This window comes from Echinops telfairi, unplaced genomic scaffold (assembly GCF_000313985.2).
Source record: "Echinops telfairi isolate 266 unplaced genomic scaffold, ASM31398v2 ScPeMD7_7;HRSCAF=31, whole genome shotgun sequence".
NCBI lineage: Eukaryota > Metazoa > Chordata > Mammalia > Afrosoricida > Tenrecidae > Echinops > Echinops telfairi.
Window position 1 is genome coordinate 20,488,950 of NW_022103904.1, and position 22,950 is coordinate 20,511,899.

Consider the following 22,950-nt stretch of genomic DNA (forward strand, 5'->3'; position numbering starts at 1 on the left):
TTTTCAGTCTCATATGCATGTTACAACTGGATATTGAATAAGGAAGACCAAAGAAAATGTGATGCATTTGAACTATGGTGTTGCCAAAGAATATTGAAAATACCATGGACTGTCAAAAGAACAAACAGAAGTACATCCGGACTGTTCTTAGAGGATGGAGATACTTCAGTTTAGTTTGTTGACTGCATGAGGTCCAGGAGTGACCTATCACTGTAGGCCAGACAGAGACCAGGTGGATTGGAGAAATTCTAAAGTTATTCTTGCAAGACTAACCAAAGGAAAGAGCACATTTCTTCCTCGGGAACATTTCAAAGATCCAGTGAGAGTCAAATAAGTTGTGTGCCCTAAACTTTGAGGCTGATTGCAGAGGGGATGAAATAGTTAACGAAGCTTTACAATGATCAGAGAGCCTTCAAGTAACGGGACAAAAGAAAGCAAGGCTCAAGAGAAAGAAAACAAGGTTCATAGGAAACAGTTTACATTTCCTCAAGGGATCATCTTTATTACTCTAGGGCAGCAGTTCTCAACCTGTGGGTCGCGACCCCTTTGGGGAGGGTGTCAAATGACCCTTTCACAGGGGTTACGTGATTCATAACAGTAGCAAAATTACAGTTATGAAGTAGCAATGAAGACAGTTTTATGGTTGGGGGGTCACCACAACACGCTGAACTGTATTAAACGGTCACGGCATTAGGAAGGTTGAGAACCATTGCTCTAGGGGTTGTCAAACCAGTACCCCCAAAGATTTGCTTATCTAAGTGGTCCTGCTTTTCCCTTTCTGAATTAGGAGCATCTTGAATAATTAATAAGTTTTTGAATAGGCCCATACCTTGAATTAACAGGTTTAAAAGGAATTTACTGTTGGGGAGAGAGCTGTCACATCCTGGGTCCCTTTTAACAAAATAAATCTCAGCAAACTATGTTACATTGTTAACATTAACAGCAGGATAACTCTTCCACTTCCCTATATCATGCTTTATGCCTCTTCTAAATTGGCTCATGTCTATGAGATGCCTTGAAGGTGCTGCACACTTGGTTCATGGTCAGAACTAACTCAGCAGAGACTCAATTTATATAGGGACTGGACAGATGGGTTTTGTGCCCCGTTGTCATAGCCTTCCAAAATACTCAGAATTAAAACTCAAATATAATTCTTCCCTGTGATTATGGATTATACTATTAATAATCCTTTGACCACACAGTCTGGTGCGGTTTTTCCATGTGGAACTTAGCTGGCACTTCACCTAGATCGTTGCTTGTTTTGGGACAAGGTTTTGAGACTCCAGATACTCTTTTTTTAAAAAAATCATTTTATTAGGGGCTCAGACAACTCTTATCACAATCCATACATACATCAATTGTGTCAAGCACATTTGTACATTCATTGCTCTCATCATTCTCAAAACATTTGCTTGCCACTTAAGCCCCCGGCATTAGGGCCCCATTTTCCCCCTCCCTCCTTGCTCCCCCCTCCCTCATGAGCCCTTGATAATTTGTAAATTGTTATTTTGTCGTATCTTGTCCTGTCCGACATCTCCCTTCACCCACTCTTCTGTTGTCCGTCCCCCAGGGAGGAGGTCACATATAGTTCCTTGTAATCAGTTCCCTCTTTCCTACCCACTCTCCCTCTACCCTCCCAGTATCACCACTCATACCACTGGTCCTGTAGGGATCATCTGCCCTGGATTCCCTGTGTTTCCAGTTCCTGTCTGTACCAGTGTACATCCTCTGGTCTAGCCAGACTTGCAAGGTAGAATTCGTGTCATGATAGTGGGAGCAGGGAGGAAACATTTAGGAACTAGAGCAAAGTTGTATTTTTCATCGTTGCTACATCGCACCCTGACTGGCTCGTCTCCTCCCCGAGACCCCTCTGCAAAGGATCTCCAGTGGCCTACTAATGGGCTTTGAGTCTCCACTCCGCACTCCCCCCATCAGCCAACATTTTCTAAGCATTTACTTTCTATTGAGCCCTTGGTAACAGCTTCTTCACCAACCCCACCTTGTGACCTCTTGATAAATTATAAATTATTATTATTTTCATTTTCATATCTTACCCCAACCGCTTTCTCCAAGGTTTTGTTGTTCGACCCCGTGGGGTTGGTGATGGTGTGTGGTTATGTGTGGATCAGTGCAATCGGTTTCCTCTTCCTTTCCTCCTGTCCCCACCTTTCTCCTACCTTCCTGATATCACTACTCCCATTCCTCTTCCCGGATTCCAGATGTTGTGATCTCTTTTCTGTACCTGTGCAGATGCTCTGGTCTAGCCTGCAGTGGAAGGCAGGACTGGGGTCATGATAGTAGGGGGTGAGGAAGCCTCAAGGAACCAGAGGAATATTGTGTTTCTTCAGTGCTATACTTTGCCCTTGTTGACTCATCCCTTCTTGTGACCCTTCTGTGAGGGGATGTCCCAATGTCTACAGATGGGTTTCGGGTCTCTGCTCTGACCTCCACCCCCCACCCTTCATTCTCAACAATATGGTTTTTTGTTGGTTTGTTTGTTTTGGATCTTCTGATGTCTGTTACCTGATACTGTCAACACCTCATGATTGCACAGGCTGGTGTGTTTCTTCCATGTGGACTTGTTGCTTCTCTGCTAGATGGCTGCTTGTTTAACTTCAAACCTTTAAGACCCCAGACACTATATCTTTTGGTAGCCGGGCACCATCTGCTTTCTTCACCACATTTGCTTATGCAATGTATGGTCTACTTTAGAGGCAGTTTTATCAGCTTGAGGAAAAAAATGTAAATAACTTCTATGACACATTTGGTATTCATAAACGTAGTTAATGGTATAGAATTTAAAATACTAGTAGAAAGGAAAAAATACCAAAAAAGCCTTTTTTTAGACTGAAATACTTGGAACATCCACTTAAACATATTAAAGAGTTTAAGTGACAGAAAACTGTTTAAGGAAACAGAAGGGTTAGATATAAGACATTAAGACAAAACTATTTGTAGAAATGAAGCACATCACATAAAGCAAAGAAAACATGAAAACAGCAAATATATGGTAGTCTTAAGTTGTCATTGTTGGGTAGCCTCAAAGCAATAGAGATTTGAACTAGAGTCCAGTGACTTCAGAGTCTGAGATCTTGAAATAGCAGGCCTTTGCTTTTTCTCAGACTAGGGTATTTTATTTCACTTAAGTTCAGATCCTTTAGTTCAAAACAGGTGTGTTTAAGCTAACGTCCAGTTCCCGTAATGAGGTTCCCCCAGGTGAGGCCCTTTGATCGGGCCTGTGAAGAAAGCTGTACACTTTGAAGGCAAATCTACAACCCAGGTAGCCTGTAACACGAGGCCTGGATCACTAAAAGTCCAAAAACAAATTCAGTCAGAAACGCATGATTAGTAACGTTGTACAGGGCAGATGTTTACGTGGAGTCCATACTAGTAATGCTAAGGTTTTATCTCAAGACAAGTTGCCCTTCACTAGTTTACCAACCAACAGAAGTGAAATTGTTTTCTCAGAAACAGATTTAACTCTCCCCTTTCTGGTCACGAATTTTCATAGAAATTCACTCAATATCTTTGTAGAAAACCAAAAAACCCAGACTCATTGCCATCAAGTCTATTCCAACTCATGGGGACCCTGTAGGCAGGGTAGGACTGCCTCTGTGCGTTTCTGAGACTGAAGCTCTTTTTCAAAATAAATTTATTGGGGGCTCGTACAATCCATACATCCATCCATTGTGTCAAGCACATTTGTACATTTGTTGCCATCATCATTTTCAAAACATTTGCTTGCTACCTGAGCCCTTGGTATCAGCTCTTCATTTCCCCCTCACTCCCCCACCCTCCCTCCCTTAAGAACCCTTGGTTATTTATAAATTGCTATAATTTTTTTCATTTCTTACACTGACCCATGTCTCCCTTCACCCACTTGAGTAGAAAGCCTGATCTTTCTCCCGATCATTGTAGAACTGTCTATCACATGAGGATGACTGAAGGACAATATGATATGGCAGAAATTGCTTGGTCCTTTCTTGCTCTCCCCCTAAATGACTCTCGCTGAGGTGAGGCAGCTGAAGAATTGATTTTAAAGTATGTAATCAAGAGAGTGATAAATAGATTCTGAGCTTTAGACAGACACATCAGATCACTGCTTGAGAGATCAGATTAAATAATTTCATGACCTACCCTAAACTCAAACAACTAGTCTGATTTTTTTTGAGTCAGTACCTTTAAACAGACCAAAAGTTAAATTAAAAATATTGAGGGGCAAATGGTTCACATGCACACTTGTACATTCGTTGTACTTCTCATTCTCAAAACATTTGCTTTCCATTTAAGCCCCTGCCATCAGCTCCTCATTTTGAGTCATCATATTTGAAACCCACAAGTTAATCTGAGAAAAATTAGCAGTTACTTATATAGAGGATACTTTTAAAATGCCACACAATATCCCCACATGCAGAACTTATAGAAACCTTCAATCTGTTTACCGGCTTCTTTCATTCTTGGCATAGTTTGGATCAGTTGTAGCTCGTAAGCTTCATTGCTTTCCCGAGTTCTTGAAATCCTGATTTAGACTGGGGGCTCCAACTCAAGATATTAGTTCTTTCAATAAGTCACATAGAGTTCTTTTTTGTTGCTGGAAATTATTACGTAAGTGCCTCAGTGGTCAGTCAATAAAGCAAAAGTTTGTCTATAGGTGACAAATTTGACATGCCCATGATTAAGTCACAGTTAAATATATATATAAATATAAACACATACATTTTTTCAAAGACATAAATGGAACATCCACAAACTAATGCAAAACCAAAGTTAATGATTGTGTTAGGCTAGATTGACTAGAAAAACAAATCCAGTGACACTCATATGTGTAAGGGAGAGCTTTATATCAAGAAGCAATTATATATCAAACATCCTAGCCCAGTCCAACTCAAGTCCTTCAGTCCAGTACTAGTCCAGAAGTCCCTCTTCAGACCCATGTGGCCATGTGCAATGATGCAAAATGCAGGAAAATCACAGGCCGGTGAATGCAAAGTCTTGTGGACCCAGTGGCGCTGAAAGCATCACAGGGCTCTGGCAGGTCAGTGTGGCTCGCCAACAGGAAGGTAAAAGCAGAGAGAGAATAGGGAGGTTCCCAGAACCCTCCTCATGAGAAGGCCACGCCCACAAAGAGTCACCATCAGGTTGATTTGATTGACAGACTAGACTTCACCCCTACACTTTTATATACCAAATTAACATGAAATTATGTAACTACCACAATTATTAAACGGAAACATCTTAAAATACAGTGTTTAAAAGTTTCAGATATAACCAAATCTAAGTTACCAAACATTCTATCATTTTTTAGTTGTTAAGATTGAGAAATTGCTACAGCGATTTTTGTAATGTTTTCTCAACCTTACTTCCACTGGCCAATTATACTTCAATGACTATTACATTGTTTCTTGTTCTCTTCATCCCACCAAAGATCACTGTTACTCTCTTTCTGCAACTGACTTCAGCTTTTGCAATGGTTCACATTGCGGTACACCCAGACACTCTATTCTGCTTTAAGCCAACACTACTTTCTTTTCCTTCTTAAAATAAACCCACTACCAGTCATTCTGTCTTTCTAGCTTTTTATCCCAGGTTACATAACATTTTTCACATGGGCTTTTCACCCTAAATGTTATATTTTACTAACTATAATACATTGAAAAAATACAACACACACACATTAAATCCAGGAAGACAAATGAAATTTGAAAAGTAACAGATCCAAAAGCAAGTCCTTATCAAGTCTGTAGGCGAGCAGATGGGTCCGAAAGAAATAAGGTAGCAATGAAAGTTATACCTTATTCTCACGGTGACTATTAGAAGATACAGCATCTGGGGTCTTGAAGGCTTAGACCTGAACAAGTGGCCATCTATCAGGGAAGCAACAAAGCCCATATGGAAGAAGCACAACAGCCTATGTGATCATGAGATGTGGATGGGATAAGGTATTAGGCATCAGAAGACCCCAAACAAACAAATATATCAATGCAAATGATGGGGGTCGGAGTGGAGACCCAAAGCCCATCTGTAGATAATTGGACATTCCCTCACAGAAGGGTCACAGGAAAGAATGAGACATCCATCGTGCAGCACAGCACCAATGGAACACAGCATTCCTCTAGTTCTTTAATGCCACCCCCCCACTTCCCTCATGTCCCCAGTTCTACCTTACAAATCCGGCTAGACCAGAGTAAGTACACTGGTACAGATAAGAGCTCTCAACACATGGAATCCAGGACAGATAAACCCCTCAGGAACAGCAATGGGAGTTGTGATACCATAAAGGTAGGGGGAGAAATGGGGAACCAACTACAATGATACACAACTCTTCTCCTACCCCACTGGCTCCCCCACCGCGGATGAACAACAGAAACATGGGTGAAGGGAGACAGCAGGCGGTATAAGATATTAAATTAATAATAATTTATAATTTATCAAGAGCCATGAAGGTGGGAGGATGGGGGAGGGAGGGAAAAGGGAGCTGACACCAAGGGCTCAAGCAGAAAGAAACTGTTTTGAAAATGATGACGGCAACACATGTACAAATGTGCTTGATACAACTGATGTATGGATTGTTATAAGAGCTATAAGAGCCCCCAATAAAATGATTTCTTTATTTTAAAAAAGTGTACCTTGCTTAAAAATGAGAAAAGCTGTATCAATCTTACTATCGTAAGCAAGCAGATAAAACAGTAAACTCAACATTAATGATGCTTGAACATTCCTTTTGGATGTCTTACTGATTCCATGGGTGGAATAGTTTCAGACAGTCCTCTAGATCTAACATTGTAGACACCATGCCTGTTGGACAGCAAAACAAAGTCATGGAAAAGATCTTTGTGATGAACGCTGCTGGGGTTAGGAGCAGAAGAAAGCATGGCAGGCAGTTTAGAGACATTCCAGAGCACCAGCTCTTTCTGAGACTGAATCTATTCCACCTTCCACTCAGAATCCAGACCATTCCAAGAATGGAATACATTTCCAAATTAGTAATGAAAAAGAAACCATTTTCTTTATGGCAAGTAGCTTCATTCTTTGTTGATTTCATTAATTAGATTTCAGTCAGACCAGTCAAGTTTTGGTTATATCTAATAATGTGTTCTCCAGCCATTGTTCTTGTCGTATACCTCTTTTAATAACTCTTTAAAGTTAGGAAAATGAACACACCGCTCAACGCACATACATATATACATTCATGTGTGTGTGTTCTACATGTGGACTCCCAATAACAGTAAATATTTATTTTACTCAATCATAACATAGCAAGTCACCTAGAAAGTTTTTTAATTATTTAAGTACAACAGGACACTACTGAAATACAGCTCAAGTCATTTTAAATTTTGTAATCTAAAGTTATCTCTTTTAGATTCTTTAAAATGTCTACATTTTTACTCTAATAGCTCTGGGTAGTAAATTGATTTTATTTCATAGCTAGTGACCTCATGGGATAGAGCAGGAACTGCTCGCCAGGGTTTCTGAGGTGGTAAAATCCAAATGGACACAGACTGGCTTCTTTTTCTTTTTTCTGGAACTGGTTAGCTGCTCAGTTTTAGACTTCACTGTGGCCCTTGGCCATTTCTATGTAGAATTCTCTACCATTGACCCTGTTCACGTGTATATTTGAACCAGTTCAGGCTGAGCAGACAGAGGAGGGAAATTTTTTTTTTTTTTTCAAAAGATTTCCTTTAGAAGCCCCAGTGGCATAATGATCATGCGTTTGGCTAAGATTCACAAGGTCAGCAGTTTAAAACCACCAGCTTGCTCCTTAGAGCAAGACAGGGATTTCTAGTCCCATAAACAGTTACGGTCTTGGAAACTCACAGAGGTTGTTCTATCTACCCTGTCCTGTTGCTGTGAGTCAGCATTGACTTGATGCCAGGGACCACCACCACTAAGATTCAATGTATTCTCTCTCTCTCTCTCTTTCTTAAAACACCTGCAATACTTAATTCAAGTCATTTCAAAGAATGAAATCTAAGTGAAATCTAAGTGAAATATTTCATTAATATTTCTTAACATTAATCCAGGACGGATGAGCCCTATAGGACCAGTGGTGTGAGTGGCGAAACAGGGAGGGTAAAGGGAGAATGGGTAGGAAAGAGGGAACCGATTACATGGAACTGTGTGTGACCTCCTCCCTGGGGGACAGACAACCGAAAAGTGGATGAAGGTAGAAGTCGGACAGGGCAAGATATGACAAAATACCCATTTATAAACTATCAAGGGCTCATGCGGGAGGGGGGAGCGGGGAGGGAGGAGAAAAATGAGGACCTAATGTCGGGGGTTTAAATGGAGAGAAAATGTTTTGAGAAACGATGTACAAATGCGCTTTACACAATTGATGTGTGTATGGATTGGGATAACAGTTGTATGAGCCCCTAATAAAATGTTAAAAAAGAAAAAAAAAAAAAAAGACAAAAAAAAAAAAAAAAAAGATGAACTTATCATTGACCACCCCCAACCGATGAGCTGCTAGACAAATATAACTGTTGTGATGTGTTTTTCACATCACATGTTAAGATATGTTTTTCAATGATATGTATTTCAATGATGACTGATTGTTTCACCAAGTTTACTTAGTATACCAACACAAGCCTACTTCTTTTGGAAAGCTAAGAATAAAATACTCAAAAAAAAATATTTCTTAACATTAAAATAATCCACAAGCACACATACTATAAAATTAAAACGGAGTTTAAACAACGAGATGGAAAGGAACAGAGTGAACCATTTATTTTCCATCCGCCCTCAGTCCTGCTCATGGAACCGTGAAAGTTTGTACATAAGGAATTTCATTTACCCGACCTTCTGCAAAGCAATCCCAACTGTAAAATAGTATAATACTTTTAAGAACCATCTCTCCCCTCAATCCAGAGTATACCAAGGTCAATCATCGTTGCAGTGAGACATCACATTTTCCTGAGTCATGGGTTCATAAGCACAGGAAGACCATGTGAACTTTTCTCTTGGCCAGACAGTCTGGAGCAACGAGATTTACAGATTGCAGATGAGAGAACATGCAGACGGAGCTATCGACAGCGTTGGGGCTTGCAGCCACTGACTCACAGATGAGTTAGCTCCCAGGCACTGTTACAGATTTTGGAGTCAGTCAACACAACCAAAATGACAGAGCACAGACGAGACCTCACAGATACAGGCAAATGCCAGCTCTGCTTGCAGCTTCAAGGACTTAAATTGTCATGTGCGTTTAACAGCTGTCGCCCAATCAGAGACTTAGAATTTTTGACTCCAGAAGTAAAGAGGACAGGGGGCAGTGAGTGGCAGCCAGAACCTCTGGAAAGAAAAGGGCCTTCTGAGATTGCTCGAGGCCTCCAGTATGTCCACCCCCTACTTCAGGTAATCCATGTCCATCTCCACTGCCCCCTAAAAGGAAGCCCCCCGCCCCCAAGTGGGGTTTTTCCATTTACAAGAGCTCTCGATACAATCCCAGTTCCTGGCTGCCAAAATGTTGTGCATTGCAAGGGGACAGATAGCCTGTCACTGTAACCCAAACAGAGACCATTGATTGGAGAAATTTTAAGTTTATTCCTGCAAGTGCTTACACAAGGAAACACCGACCATCTCCTCTGGACCGGTGTCAAATATCGAGTTAGAATCAAACAAGTCAGACACCCCAAACTCTGTGGCAGGTTGTGGAGGCAGGGTGAAGGAAATAGTTAAGTTTCTACAATAATCGGAGGCACTTCAAGCCTTGGGACAAAAGGGAGCAAGGTCCAAGGGAAACTGTTTACATTTCCCCAAGGGACTAGCAGACCATTAATTGATTTCCTCATTACTCCTGGGGGTTTCAGACCATTACCCCCAAGGTGTGGGGCCCTATTGCTATCTAGATCCACCTGCTTCCCTCTTCCTGAATTGGTAGCATCCTGGATAATTAATAGGTTTTTCAAAAAGCCCAGGCTTTGAATAATTAATAGGTTTAAAAGGAATTTACTATGAGGAAGGTGGCTTTTACATATTGGGTCCCCTTTAACAAACTATGTTCCATTTCCAGTACTAATTAACAGCAGGCTAACTCTTGCACTTATAGACCCCAGTCTCCTGAACTTCGGACTGTTATCAGGAGAAAACAGTCCCTGAAGAAGGACATCATGCTTAGTGAAGTGGAGGGCAGTGACAAAGGGGAAGCTTTGACCACGAGACGGGTTGACGCACTGGCAGCAACAATGCCCAATTCCTTAAGTTCTTTAAAACTCAGCACCATGTATTGAACCCGCTTGGGCCAGACACTCTCTTTAGTTATTTATTTTAAATTTAGGACAGTTTATTTAGAAAAAGGAAAAATTATTATTAAATATGGATGAAGGAGAATACCACTCTACACATGCACAAACTAATGAGTTTAAAATTTTCTCACGCTTTCAGATACAGTTTGTGAAACTAAGAAATTATAATACAGTCAAGTGTTTGACTAGTTTTTGGTCGAGGTTATAAGGGATGGAGAATGGGCTTATGTTGGATAATTGGAAGAATTAAAATAATTGGTTTCAGGAACTGCTTATAAGGATTCATTATTACAGTTTGATAGCTGGCAGGTGGGGTCGTACAACCTCGCTGGTGGGAGTTTACAGCTCAGCAGTGCCTGAGGTCCCCTTGCTTCCAGGGCTCATGTCACCTTAACAACTTGTTAATCAAAATTTTAAGTGGGTAGGGAAAGTTCAGATAAGGCTAGCTTTAAGACCCTTTAAAGCAATTCTCTTATTACATTTTTGTCATGAAAAAGTATTCCTTTGGCCGACTTCATGCAAAAGAAAGCTATCTCAATATTGCTTTCCTCAAGAGCATATTTCCATAGCATCATAAAAATTAAACAGAGAAGGAAATTACCTTTTCAGTTTTATGGCTCCCAGCAATGAGCAAATCCAGATAACAGAACAATTATGAAAAATAGCACAGGCCCGGGCAGTGTTTGGGTGTACATCGGGTTACTATGAGTTGGAACAGATTGCACCTAACAAGACAATAGAAGCTTATCAAGTGAACAAATTTTTAAGTGCAGACAGGCAGGTGAATAAAAAGAACATTCCAATTCAGCCAGACCTAAGTTAAATGTAACTGTGTGGTTTTGTTCGAAAAGCTGTATGGGACATGGCAAAGGTCTAGGTGACGGAAACCCAGGAGCACAAGGTTATAATGATGCCCGAGGGTTTGCAGAAATTTGGAGATTTAAATAGGACATGAAAGGTGGAGGGCAGCATTCTAGATGACATTCAGCAAGGATTGTTCACCCCATAGTACTCAGCCAATGAGGAACGTGGGTAGGGAGCTCACAAATATTGAGATAAAATGCCCTCTGGGGGCTGTGCAGCATGCCCCCACTTTTGCCTGATTTGTCTCTGGACTTGGGCACCCAATTTTGCAAAATCAAACAATAAGACCACCCTCTCACTAACATGACTGTAGCCTGGATTTCTGGAGCATTCATTGGTTAGGCTCCCGTCATAGCCCAAACTCATATGGAAAAAAGCGACCTGCCCCAGTTCTCTAGAGAAACCTGGGACATGGTTCCAAATCAAGAGTTTACACTTATCTGCCAGAGCAACCAATACTGTGTCTGGTGTTTTGATAACATTTCTCACAAATTGAAACTCAACTACAACTTTACATGTGTAATTGCCCCTGCTCATTTTCTTTTCACAATCAGGATCTTTGTTTCCTAAATCTGTTTTGATTAACTATTGATTGTGAGATTTTCATGTCAGCATTCTCACCCCTCACCTTGCTGGGAGATATTTTATATGAAATGACCGTCAGGCTTTCATACTTGCTTTGCAATTGCATATTCTCTCCCTAACTAGGATCCCCAGTGTCTTAGTGGATTGTTTGTTGGCCTGCTAACCACAAGGTCAGCAGTTTGAAACATCATCTGCTCTGAGGGAGAAAGATGGATGAGGCTTTGTGCCCCCATAAAGATTTACACTCTTGAAAAACCCACAACGGCAGTTCTACTCTGTCTTATAAGGGGATGTCCAGTTGCCTACACATGGGCTTTGGGTCTCCACTCTGCACTCCCCCTCATTCACAATGATATAATTTTTTTGTTCTTTGATGCCTGATACTTGATCCCATCAACACCTCATGATCAGGCACAAGCTGGTGTGCTTTTTCCATGTGGGCTTTCTTGCTTCTCAGCTGGATGGCCGCTTGTTTACCTTCAAGTCTTTAAGACCCCAGATGCTATATCTTTTGATAGCAAGGCACCATCAGCTTTCTTCACCACATTTGCTAATGCATCCGCTTTGTCTTCAGCGATTGTGTCGGGAAGGTGAGCATCATAGAATGCCAGTTTAATAGAAGAAAGTAGTCTTGCATTGAGGGAGTACTTGAGTGGAGGCCCAATGTCCATCTGCTACCTTAATACTATTGGCTCACTTTGCAGGTGATAGTTCTTTTTCCTGAGTTGCCCTCAGGATTCTGTCCCTTCTCTGATGTTACAAAGCTTGATGATAATGTGCTTTGATGATTTTCTTTTAGGGTCAATTCTGTTTGGGGCTCTTTGAGATTCTTGCATGGTTATTTCTGTTGGGTCATCATGTTAGGGACGTTTCCTTCTAATATTTCTTGGTTTATTTTCTCTGTGGTTCTTTTTTCTTTTTTCTGTTACAGAATGTTTATCAAACCTAAGTTGTTCCTTTTGATAGTGTCTCATAGGACTCTTAGATATTCTTAAGCATTTTTTTGTTTTGTTTTTATAAATTGTTTATGAAATCAAATCTCTGGAATCTGTGAGTATCTGCCCTTATTTGGAAAAAGGGTCTTTGGAGATGCGATTGAGATGAGAAACTTGTCTAGACTATGATTTGGGCCCTCATTTCAGTGACATCGACTCACTGTCATTGAGTTGATTCTGACGCTGAGTGACCTTGTATACAGAGTATACACATTTCTAGGAAACTCTACAAGAGTAGAAAACTTCATCTTTCTCCCTCACAGTGACTCGTGATTTTGAACTGCTGACCTTGTTGTTAGTAGCTCAACAAGTAATCCACTACACCACCAGCGTTCCTTAATTCAATGACAAGGGTCCTTATAAGATTGAGACAGAGGGAGATTAGCAGATACAAGACCACAGTTGAAGCAATGTGATCATGGAGGCAGAGATAGGATTGGTGGAGCCACAAGCAAGGAATGCTGAGAGGCTACAAGGCAGGAGTATCCATCACACAGCCTGCCAAATTTCAGACCTCTTTCCTTCAAACTGCAAGATAATAAGTTTCTGTTTTAAGCTATCTACTGTGATAGTTTGTTACAGCAGCCACAGAAACTAACTCAAGAACTCAGATCACAGCACCTGGCTGATAGGACAGCATGAGACAACAGGGGTGACATTCAGGATACATGGTAGCTGTCATTGGTGCTTCATTTCATAGATGCCGGTCCCCACCACTACCAACATGTAATCCTTCATTAGAATCTCTGACCTTATTGCCCAGCAGGCACATCTAAAAATGCCACTTGCTTACCAGCTCTTTGCCATGATAGACCCCTCCCTCTGGCCCTGTGCCTTGGATCCCATGCCAGTTGCACTAGGGCAGGCATTTTAAGCAGATGGGGTGGCAGCTAAAACGGTGTGACAGTTCTTGCTTCTCTCCCTCCTTTCCTCCCACACTTGAGAATGTTAAATGAGACTTCTTCACTCTCAGGCAGGTTCCTTTCTTGGTTATGGAGATGTACAATCACCGGTGGCAACAGGGCTTCTCTCTACCCTCTGCCTCATTCAGTCATATACACTGAGCAGTTAGCTTGCTCATTGCCCTGATTTCTTCCTCAAATTGGGAAGCTGACAGGTTCTCCCCCTCATTGCTGTGGGTGGCCGCAGTCACATCACAAGCGTAGCCCTCTGCTCCTCTGTTGCAGGAAGGGCTGGCCATGGTGCTGATGCCCACATACGTATTTTAGACGGTTGTCATAACTATAGGTGGTGTAATTTTTTAGTTCATGCTGTAATATATGTATTGACATGATCTACAGACAAGTCATTTAAAATTAGTGAGATGAGTGTAGAGTATTCTGTTAGGAATTATACCTCATTTCTTAGCCTTTAAAACGCTAGTATAGTTTGGGTTGCACCTGATTTTTATCCCTGTGAGTGTTTTTGAATAAATTGCAAAACTTCTATTAACAGAAATGCTTAAGTTATGGTTTTGAAAAGTGGAATGACAGTTCTTCGGCCACTTTGCCATGGATTGCCCCCGAAAGGTGAAGCATTTCTAGAGCATCACCAGTGGCATTTTTGTGTACTCTTATCCCCATGTCCCTACCAATTAAAACATCTTTCAGTATCATTTTTTTACTATGGTAAATATACGTATATCATAAAACTTTCCATTTTAACTATTTTAAGTGTGCAATTTGATATAATTGCATTCATAATATTGTATAACCATTACCTATATCTTTTTCTAAAACTTTTTCATTATCCCTAAACTGAAGCTGTATCAGCATGGGACTTTTTCTTTCTTTCTTTTTTTTGGTTGGAGGGGGTGGGGGGCTTTTTCTTTCTAACTTAAAACCACAAAGATGTATTTAAAAATATGTTAACTTAGAGGCCTGGAGGTCAGACTCCAACATATGGGACTTAAAAGTTTTACTTTGCTAATTTATGTGGATATCTTAAATTTATTCCTTTTAGTTTTTATAGTGAGGAGGTACATTTGCCCACAGAGTGGTTTACTCTCTGTATATCTTCCTTGGTGAGCTGTCTTCCCCTCTTTCCTGGCAGCCTTCCTTGCTGGTGAGCCAGCATTATGGATTACTTCATAGACTTCTTTGTCAGTTCAGAGGGGAACTACAGAATAAGTTACTTCAGCAAATTGGCAAGAACCCAAATGTAAGCCCTTTAAGTCATCAGTTCTAACAGCATCACTGAGAAGAGACCCTCAACCCTTTTCTTCTTTTTTTCTTAAAAAAATCATTTTATTGGGGCAACCCTTTTCTTTTATTTGCTTTTTACCCCCCCCCCCCCCCCCCAAATCTGGAATTTTTTCCCAAAGGTATGAATTAAATTATTTTTTATAAAACAACCTTCTCACCTTCAAAGTATTCTGCACTAACCTTAATAAGTTTTGTCAAATCTGCAATTCCATTCTTGGTAACATTTTCAAACTCATCTGTTTGGATGGCTGACAACACCTCCCTCGTATTTTTCTTCCCCTCTTGTATTTCTCAAATCCTTGTCCTTCCATGTCCTTCTTCATTCATGGAAAAAAAAAAGAAGTCGCATGGAATGAGGTCAGGTGAGAAAGATGTGTGGGGCAAGAGAAGCATGATTTTTTTTTGCCCAAAACTGGCACACTGAGATAGACTGTGTGAGTAGGTGCATTGTCATGGTGGCAAAACCAGTCCCCCATCTGTCAGACAATTCAGACCTTTTTTATCATAAACTGTTACACAATCTTTTCAGAGCCTCTAAATAGAAAGCTTGATTAACAGTCTGAGCTGGTGGAACGAACTCCAAATTCACTATGAGTTGACATTTTCATCAGTTTGGGAAGTTGACAGACATCCAGAACGAGGTTTGTCATCAATCAACATTTCAGTTTTTTTGAAATGAGAAAACCACTCATACACGTGAGTTTTCCCCCTGATGCTTTCCTTGTAAGCTGTGTTCAACATCATAACAGTTTCAGTGGCATTTTTCCCGAGCAGGAAACAAAATTTCTCAGCCACATGCTGTTCTCCTAAATTGGCCATCATGAAAAGTGATGCTCAAGCGAAACTGCTTCTACAGAAAAATTCACTGACCAGAGCGAACCTTCCCAGGCAAAGCCACTGGGTGCACTAGCTCAGAGGGAGTTGCTTGATGCTCGCCTAGTGGGAAAAATGCATACTATGAAAACTCCACTCTACCCAGTACAATTCTGGGGGTTTTTTTAATCGTTTTATTAGGGGCTCATACGACTCTTATCACAATCCATACACACATCAATTGTGTAAAGCACATTTGTACATTCATTGCCCTCATCATTCTCAAAACATTTTCTCTCCACTTAAGCCCCCGGCATGAGGTCCTCATTTTTTCCCCTCCCTCATGAGCCCTTGATAATTTATAAATTATTGTTTTGTCATATCTTGCCCTGTCCGACATCTCCCTTCACCCACTTTTCTGTTGTCCGTTCCCCAGGGAGGAGGTCACATATAGATCCTTGTAATCGGTTTCCTCTTTCCAACCCTGTTTGTTTTTTTGGTACCCCCTCATATGACATAAAATACTCTGTTTTAACCCTTTAAAGCATACCATTCAGTCACATTAATTACATACTACAGCCACTACTACTTTCTAAAACCATCATTGCCCCAAACAAGCTGAGTGCTCATTTAGCAATAGTTTTCTGTTCCTCCTCCCAGACCCTAGTAATCCTAATTTCCTCTTTCTGTCTTTATGAATTTGCCTCTAAGAATATTTTCTACATTAGTTTCAGGCATCACAATGTGCCAACATTTTCTTTTTGGCTATTTCCGTTTGTTTCCTTTCCAGTACTATAATTTCCTTGCCCCCTTTGCTTTCGAGTACTTGTGACCCTTTTAGTCACATACTGATGGTATTTAAGTAGAGCACCAGTCTTACAGGTAATATCTTCGTTTGTGTGCAACTCTGCCCTTCAGCCTAGACCAGTTCTGGGTGTAAAGGATGCCTGGCCGGGCGGTAGCCTCAGGGAGCCCTTTGTTCTCTGTGGTTCTGGTTTCTTCCCTACTCCAGCAGTTCTTTTTGGGACAGTGATTTTGTATTCCTTCCTTCCTTTTTGCCCATAGAATGTGTAAATAGTGCTTAATTTAAGGCTTAACTTTTCAATTCTTTCAGCTTGAGAAATGCTGATCGTGCTCTTCCTTGTTAGTGTTCTAACCCCAGGGTTTTACACAATACACCATACATTGCCATGTATTTTTGAACCACACTTTGAAATCTAATGTTCACTTTTTTACTTCATTTCTTCTCAGTACTTTAGCTTTTCTCTGAGGAAGAGCAAGATTCAGAGTTCTAAAATTCATTTTGGTCTTTTCCTTCCTTCCTTCCTATCTTTTTTTTAAAAATCGTTTTATTGGGGGCTCGTACAACTCTCATCACAATCCATCCATCCATCCATCCATTGTGTCAAGCACACCTGTACATTTGTTGCCATCATCATTCCTTCCTATCTTTTAATGCTTTTTTAAAACTTTCGTCATGTATGATGTTCTTGAGGTCATGCACAACCCTTCTAAGTTTTTTCTTTTTCTTTCTGTGTACAAATAATTCTTAACGTCATTGTTTTTACAAATACGCTGGAGAGTCATGCAGTGCAGCCAGCATGGGATGTAATCCTGGCCCACCAGTCTGCACCCTTCTTTGCAACTGGTCCCACGAGGGCAGCAGCTTTGATCTCTTCTTGATTGTTTATTATGACCTCCACATGATCTCCAAAGTAAAGGAATGCAGCACCATCTTTCCTCTGGCCTGGCTCTCGTCACCAGGCTTGGATTAGCACTGTAGGATGCCCTCCCTTTCTGAGCTCTGGTTTCTCTTTCTTGACAGGCCATCAACATGTCACCCACACTAGCATTGAGTAGTCTGTTCAGTCGCCCCTCGGTCTCCTTCACAGAGATGATATATAGATGTTTTGGGTCCCTGGGTTGTTAGCACGGTTGATCATGGCTCCTACGGGAAGAGGCAGGGGAATGCAGGATTTTGTACCAGAGGACCCACCACATCTTCAGCACCAGAACAGGACAGAAAACCAGTATGTCACTTTTGTTCTTGTGATGGTGTCTAAACTCAGATGGTCTTTATGCAAGGCTATGCTTTGGCTCTTTTGGGCTTGTTTCAATTAATGCTATGTCTACTTCTGTATTTACTCTGTTGTATTTAATGCGTCTCCTTTCTATACATGTTAAAAGGTTCTGCTTAATTTGGTGTGTATATTTTTCTGGGGTTGCCAGTTTGGAGTTCATTGGGCTTATAATTGAATCTATGGATAGGAAAGTTTTCATCCAGTTTGTATTTCATCAATATCTATTTTATTATTTTCAATCCTGATCCTTTTGGGGGAACTGTTTACCTTCATGTTATACTAACATAAACAAGGTCACGATGGCTCTGTTCGCCTTCTTTTTTCTTTTTATTTATATTGCAGTTTCTTCAAATTCATTGATATTTTTCTTCTATAGTTTCGAATCAGATGATTCTGTCCATTAAGTTTCTATTTTGGATATTATATTTTTCATCTCTATACAGACCCATTTAAAATCTTACCTTTCAAGGTCTTGTTTGCTAATTCCATATTCTGTCATTTTGGAGATTTTTTGATGAACTGCTTTTGCTTCTAGCTCTGGGTCATGGTTTTCTGGTTCCTCCTTGCATATCAAATACTTTTTCATTTGATCTTGACATTGTGAATTTTTAAAATCATTTTATTGGGGGCTCTTACAGCTTTTTTTTTTTCTTACAGCTCTTATTACACTCCATACTTATATCCATTGTGTCAAGCATATTTGTACATATGTTGCCATCATCATTTTTAAAACATTTTCTTTCTACTTGAGTGCTCCTCATTTTTTTCATCCCTCCCTCATGAACCCTTGATAATTTATAATTTTTTTTCTTGTCTTACACTGAGCAGTATCTCCCTTCACCAACATTTCTGTTGTCTGTCCATCCCCCTGGGAGGGTGTTATATGTCAATCATTGTGATCGGTTCCCCCTTACTTCCCCCACCTTCTCTTACCCTTCTGGTAATACTACTCTCATTATTGGTCCTGAGGGGTTCATATGTCCTGGAGTCTCTGTGTTGCGAGCTCTTATGTGTACCAGTGTACATGCTCTGGTATAGCCGGATTTGTAAGGTAGAATTGGAGTCATGATAGTGTGTGGTGGGGAGCATGAAAGAACCAGAGAAAAGTTGTATGTTTCGTCGGTGCTATACTGCACCCTGACTGGCTCGTCTCTTCCTTGTGACTCTTCTGTAAGGGGATGTCCAATTGTCTACAGATGGGCTTTGGGTCTTGATTCTGCACTCCCCTTCTGTGTTAGTCTGGGTAGACTAGAGTTAGTCTGGGTAGCCTTCTGCAATGTCTCCCAGGAGTAGCAGAGAGAGAGAGGTGTCTTCTGCCAAGGAAGAAGTTCCAGACTTCCCAGAATTCTCAGGAGAAGGCCAGGCCCACAGAAGTCCCATTGGCTGTCTCCAGATTGGCAGCCTAGACTCCACCCCTACACTCTTAATCCTTACATTGACACCAGACTAGGTGACTACCATAGGCCGCCCCTTGTCAATTTAACACTTTCACATAACTCTTTAGCCATATATAATTTTCAAACAATAATAAAATCATATCTGTACCTAATAGGATAAAACTGAAAAGCATACAATTCAATATGTGCCACACTCATTTAAACATAACATTCTATAAGTGACCAAAACAAACACTATCCGATGCCTAACAATTGCAGTTAAGTAACACCTACACTTTGATCCTTTAATCCTCTGAATATATTCCCCCATCTCTGAAAGTTTGTAAGCCAACCACTTCATGCCTTTTGGATACCCAATTTTGGGTATCCAATTTCTCTATTGCTCACTTACATCAACCCAGTCCTCTGAGGAGACAATCATATTTTTCAATGTGAAGAACTTCATTCCAGTTGGAACCTTGTGAAATCCGCATCGACAATAAGCAAAGTCAAATCAGGACAGGCCATCCATAAAGTCAACAGCAATATGCACCAGTTCACACAGGCTCAAAAATCTCTTCCTACGGTTGGGTTCTGGTCAACTCAATGTGGGCTGCCTCTCAGCCTCACCAGGTGTCCATTGGTCACCTTCCCTTTAGACCATGGCCCCATCACAAATTCTCAACAACCCTAGCCCCCTTGTGCTAGGTCATGAACTTCAGACCAGTCAACCTGCTCTTGTCTTCTCCTCTAGTTCCTGTGAACCAAGTCCACAGGTGTCAGTGACCAGACTCAACCCATCTCTTTATTGCTGCATTTCTCCCACTTCCACTCAACAAGTAGATCCAGGTGGTCACCTAGCAAGCATCTCAGCCTGCCCCAGCTTCTGACAAAGACCACTAGAGTTCAAACTTCAAATCTAAAGAGTTCCTTTTTTATTTTTTTTAACCTTCAATCTGTTGATCTTGTCCCCAGGCAAGTCTCTTGGAATGCAAAGGTCTTGGAATGCAAAGGTCTTGAGTACTCCAAAGTAGTGGGTGGGGCTTATCTTCTCAGAGACTTCTCTGCTGGTGTGTCCTAAACCCATCTAATGATCCAATTAATGGTTTGAGGCAAATATGTACAATAATAAGCATTGTAAATCAGTATAAACAACATAGAATTAGATACTAAACTCAATTCTTAAAACAGTCATGTTCAATCCTTATTTAGCTTATCTAAACTATTCTATTTATGCAAAAATATGAATTAGGTCTCTGAAGGCATCAAAGCAGATCCATGCTTTCTGTCAGCCATTTTTCTTAAGCAGCATGGTTTCTGAGACATTCAAACAGATTTATACCCCTGAGCTCAAAGTATACATTACACATATTCATTTTTGCCATTTCACACAGGAATAACCAAAGACTACAACCAAACATAATTATCAATACTTTAACTTCCCATATTCTTTCCAGAAAACAATTCAGTAAACTGCAAGGATATATCTGACTTCTGGCTAGCCAAAGAAGAAACACTACTATGAGGCAGAAATCAAACAAACATCTACTTTCCATTTTTATGATTTGTTTCTCCACTACACCACTCCCAGGGTACCATAATGTGTTAGTCTGGGTAGACTAAGGAAACAAATCCACGGACACACATATGTGTATAAGGGAGAGGTTTATATACAAGAGCAATTGAACATTGAGAAAACATCCCAGCCCAGTCAGATCAAGTCCATAAGTCCGACATTAGCTCATATGTCTGACAGCAATCCATAAAGTCTTCAGACTCACAAGACACATGCAATTATGCCGAATGCAGGATGCTCACAGGCCAGTGGGTAGAAAGTCTTTGGATCCAGTGGTGTTGTAAGCATCTTAGTGCTGGCAGGGGTCTCTACGTGGCTTCTCTGGCTTCCGAGGTCTGGTTGCATCCATGTGGCTTGTATTCTGCAATGTCTCCCAGGGAGTAGCAGAAAGAGAAAGAGAGAGGGAGAGAGGTGTCTTCCACCTCCAAGGAAGAAGTACCAGATTTCCCAGAATTCTCAGGAGAAGGCCATGCCCACAGAAGTCTCATTGCCTATCTCCAGATTGACAGCCTAGACTCCACCCCTACACTCTTAATCCTTAAATTGACACCAGATTAGGTGACTACCACACCCTCATTCACATTGATGTGATTTTTCGGTTTTGTTTTGGGTCTTTGATGCCTGATACCTGATCCCATCATCACCTCATGATCAGGCACAGGCTGGTGTGCTTCTAGCATGTGGGCTTTGTTGCTTCTTGAAGCTAGATGGCTGCTTGTTTATCTTCAGGCCTTTAAGATCCCAGGCACTAAATCTTTTGATAGCTGGGCAGCAACAGCTTTCTTCACCACATTTGCTTATGCACCCATTTTGTCTTCAGGGATTGTATCAGGGAAGGTGAGCATCATAGAGTGCCAGGTTAGTCGAACAAAGTTTTCTTGCATTGAGGGAGTACTTGAGTAGAGGCCCAATGTCCATCTGCTGTCTTAATACTTAACAAATAAATATATGTACATAGCTCTATTCTCCTATCTTTATATATAAATGTATTTATATATATACGTGCCGGTATTTAGACCTCTGTAAATGTCCTTTGCCTCCTAATTCTTTCCTTCATTTCCTTTGACTTTCTTTCCTTTTGTCCCACACTCATGGTTGGCCTTCATTCGGAATTCAGTAATTCCTCTCAGCTACATTGCCCTTGATCAAGCCCCACCAGGTATCCTACACCCTCCTCACCATCAATCTTAGATCACTTGCTGTTCCCCTGTCCCTGGGTTTGTTGGCACTCCCCTTCCTGTACCCTACCACCCCCTCAACCCCCACCCCACCCCCTGGAACCTTTGGTCCAGTTGTTTTTTCTTTCAATTGTTTATCCCACCTATCTTATCTAGATAGACATGCAGAGACAACAATAAGCACAAACAAGACAGAGTAAAACAAAACAACAAAATAAAACAAAAACCAAAGCATCAACAAAACCAAAAGCAAAAAAAGAAGAGCCTATAGTTCCAGGTCTGTCTGTTGACCTTTATGAATGTTTTCCAGTTGAGTCTGATGGGGTGCCATGCCCTGGTCCCAAAGTCTATTTTTGGTATTCTTTGGGGACTTTGTTGCTTTGCCCTCCCTGCTGCTCTGCTGCACACCCTTAGTGTTGCACCCAATGTGGTGGGGTGGGATCGGGGACAACTCCCACACCATGGGTCTAGTGCTGTCCTCCGTAGTGCTCTGGGTCAATGAGGGGCATCTGTCTCTTGGTGGGGCAAGCCTTATGGTCCTCAATGTACATTGGCTGTTCTGAGCCAGAATATTGTTCTCGGGGCTTGTTGGGCTATATGTGTTCCACTCTCTTCCCTTCCCTCTTCATTTGCTCCTGATCAGACGTGCCCCTCTGCCTGAGCTGTAACTTCAGTGCTGTTCTCTGAAGTGCATTCTTCTGGGGATGGGGGGTCCACGTAGTTGGAATTGGGGCTGGTCCTACAGACCTCTCTGTTGGCTCCCTGCTTCATGGTGGTATGTTGTATTCACACCTTGGCGCACCAGGTTGAAGTCCGGTCCCTCTCTCCTTTTCTTCTGGAGATATAAACAATACCTTCCCCCTGGGTGGGTTAGTGCCCTGTTCCACCACTACCTCTGTCTTTTTTCTCCCCCCACCCCCATCCTTTTTAGTTGGCTGCCATATGTATCCCTGGGTTAGGCTTGACCCCTGCCATAGTACCTGGACCTCACCCCAGGAGTATATGCACATAGTAGCTTTTTCCCTATGCTCCTTTTG

At 41.3% G+C, this 22,950-nt stretch overlaps 1 protein-coding gene and 1 pseudogene across 3 annotated transcripts in view; one reads left to right on the forward strand and one right to left on the reverse strand.

Moving 5' to 3' along the window:
• The window catches only part of NUDCD3 (NudC domain containing 3), a 124,715-nt gene that overhangs the window by 78,640 nt on the left and 23,125 nt on the right, over positions 1–22,950 (forward strand). The gene's annotated exons all lie outside the window — the stretch shown is intronic.
• On the reverse strand, positions 17,286–18,369 carry LOC105979096 (annotated as a pseudogene).